The 2,949-nt window shown below is 50.1% G+C and overlaps 1 pseudogene; it reads right to left on the bottom strand.

Annotated features, from left to right (window-relative positions):
• Nucleotides 1-978: 978 nt before the first annotated feature.
• LOC147607521 (phospholipase A1-Igamma1, chloroplastic pseudogene) lies at nt 979-2,675 on the bottom strand (annotated as a pseudogene).
• Nucleotides 2,676-2,949: the final 274 nt, after the last annotated feature.

Here is a 2,949-nt window from a genome sequence, read left to right as displayed (position 1 = left end):
AGCTTTCATGGAAGCTTGATACTTGAGTGTGTGCATGCTTGTAGGAAGATAGGAGTGGAGTGAGGTCTTTCTCTTTGCTTGTGTGCATAGTGATTGTGTTCCTCTTGTTTGTATTTGTGAATGAATGGGTGTGTAGGAATGAGGGCATGTTGAGCTTGTTTGTGTGCATAGTCTAGTGTCATGTGATGGTAGTCATAAGCATTCTCTCCATTTGTGGATAAGCTTTTGTGCACCGGTACGGGTTGAATCCCTAGCTCCGAAAGGGATGCAAATTCCATTGGATTGAGCTACACGTGGATCATGCTACTCTTGCTACAAGTGAGAGTTTTCCGTCTCTCCAACATTCCTCTTAAAATCAAATATGCCTTCAAAGAACATAATAAAATTAGTACTTGTGCTTGGAATTACAAGCATGCTTATTGATTCATGCTTGTTGATTTGGTCTCTAAATTGCAACACCACGTACTACAAAAGAACATAGTGTGCCAACACCTGAAACCCTCCCATCAGGCTTGATAGAAGAGCTTGACCACGTGAGTCTACCCAAAGACACCACCTTGCCCTAAGCAAGATATGACACGGAATGACGAAGCCTTTTAAAGATTCAAGTATCATTACAAAGATGGAACACATATGAAACACTTGCATACTCACACAATTCTATTGAGATTTTTTTTTCGTATTTCTATCCTCTCTTACTTTAAGGATTGTATTTTGTTCCTCTCTTTCTTTGGAAAGGAGTTAACCAAACCTAGAGTAATATGGAGAAAGAAACCGAGGTCTAATTTCTCCCAGTAGGGTATATATTTGTCTCAAAGTGAAGCTTTTTAGTGTTGTGTTCACGAATTCAAGAATGCCCATAGTGGATGGAAGAGCTTGAACTTTTATATGTTCTTCTAAATGTTGATATTAGATTAAAAGTTATACAATACAACAAAATCCTCAGAACTGTGTTTTGAGTAAAATGCTGCACGGTGTCAAAGTAATATGCGATATAACCTAACTACAAGGAAATGACAGTCAAGCTTGGGTTACTAGAATTTGCGTGGGCAACTAGTTGTGTGCACGCAAGGGCATTAATCAGCGGCGTACCTAGGCGGGTTGCCTTCCTTCTCCTTGGGACTCTGGGCAGTGTCCTTGTTGGGGCTCTCAGGCACTGCCCAGAGGCCCTTAGCGTTCTTGCGCAAGCCCTTGTTCTTATCCTGCCACCAGAAGGAAGGAATGCCATAGCTGTCAACGAGGACCGAGATGTGCTTGTTGATGAGTGCCAGGTCCCTGCCATGGGGGACGAAACCTGCTTCTTTGCCAGCGCCTGGGTAGCCGTCTACCATGTGCAGGTAGACCTCAAGATTGTGAAGGAAGTGCAGGTTCCTGGTAGGCTTGAGAAAGGGCGAGCGGTTGTTATCCAGTAGGAGTTCTGTGCCGACGTGGAAATAGGTCCACCGCATGGCGTCGAGAATCGGTCTAACTAGGCGTGGTATGTTTTCGTTGCCGAGGATGCCAGGAACTTTGGGCACGATATCGTTGTCATTAACGACGCGCAGCATCTTGACACCCAGCGCATGAAAGTGGTCCTTGAAGGCGTGGTTCCCGACGCGAGGGCAGCCAAAGGTAAAGGCAGTGATAGGTGCAGCCACCATATTCTCGCCAACGTCTTCGGCTTGTGTAGCAGATACGCCAGTGTTGGGAGCGGTTTGGCTACTGTGCTATGGGCGCATGCAATAGAGGTTTTCGCCCGAAAGGGCTAGGTCGTAGGCGCTGACGGTGGCGAGTGCTCCCCCGAGGCTGTGGCCAGTCACCGTGATACTGAGCTCCACCGCATCATCCTTGTAGAGATCTAGCAGCCTTCGGATCTCTTGCCTTAGCTGCTCTCTGGCGCTAAAGCGGTTCAAACGGGAACCCTCCAGGGTGGAGGTGTAGAGGCTGAGGAAGCCGCGCTCCGCTTTCACGACGGTGTGAATGTCCAAGTCTATTTTTTCTTCCTCCACTTCCTCTTGTAGGGCATGGCGATGAAACCACTCAGCGGTGTGGTGGCCATGGTGCTCATGCAGATGAGTGCGGCGGGCGCCGGCTGCAGCTATGTCATCCTTGTGGGCGTTGTCGTCCCGCAGCCGGGGCGCCACGGCCACCAGCACGTCGCGGAAGTCCTCCGCCCACTCCGTGGAGGTGACCGTCCCGCGCCAGCACACCACAATGTCTCGCCGTCCCAGCCTGGCAACTTCCTTGGCTGAGGTGTAGACAGCGACGTAGCCCATCCAGTTGCACTGCCTTTCCTCTGATCCGTCGGGGAAGAACATCACCCCTAGGAAGGAGAACTCTGACGTCGCGTACAGGTACTTGGTGACTTGGTAGCCGCAGTCCGCCATGTCCAGCTCCTGGAAAAGCTTGGCCTGCCTGAACTTGCACCGGTCGTAGTGTGTGGACTCGGGATCGGAATCGAAGCTGTCGTAGCACACCTGCGTGAGCTCTCCATACCGTATGATCTCCTCTCTCAAGGCGTCGTCCATAACCGAGTCGAGCAAGCCTTGCCAGTCACTGGCTCCTTGGAGCTCTCTCCACTTGTGAGCAATCTTGGGCCGTCGAGAATGGGTAACGTCGTGGCCTGACTCTGATTGAAGGAGGAGTAATTGGCGCAAGGAGCTGGGAGCCAGAGAGAGGGCCAGAGAGAAAGAGAGTTAAAGATAAGGGACCGGCGCAATTACTAGTTAAAGAATGGAACTTGGGAGATGATAGGGCCCTGAGAGCGACTTTGGCAATCAGTAGTTTACTAGACTTGGGGGAACTAGTAGCGTTTGATGCGAATTCTGCTGGTGCTCCGTTCGGCATATTTATAGAGCCACACGAGGGTGGTGTCACAACATGCCCGTCAACCTGCGCACGTTCACCACGCGTTCGTGTTGTTTGTAAAGCAATTTGCTTCAGCGTTGAAATCAACCTTTGACCCGCACC

The sequence above is a fragment of the Cibotium barometz genome, chromosome 55 (genome assembly GCF_041138505.1).
Source record: "Cibotium barometz isolate CiBa-2024 chromosome 55, ASM4113850v1, whole genome shotgun sequence".
In the NCBI taxonomy this organism is placed as follows: domain Eukaryota; kingdom Viridiplantae; phylum Streptophyta; class Polypodiopsida; order Cyatheales; family Cibotiaceae; genus Cibotium; species Cibotium barometz.
Note: the sequence above shows the minus strand (reverse complement) of the source record. Positions and strands in the feature narration are given on the sequence as shown.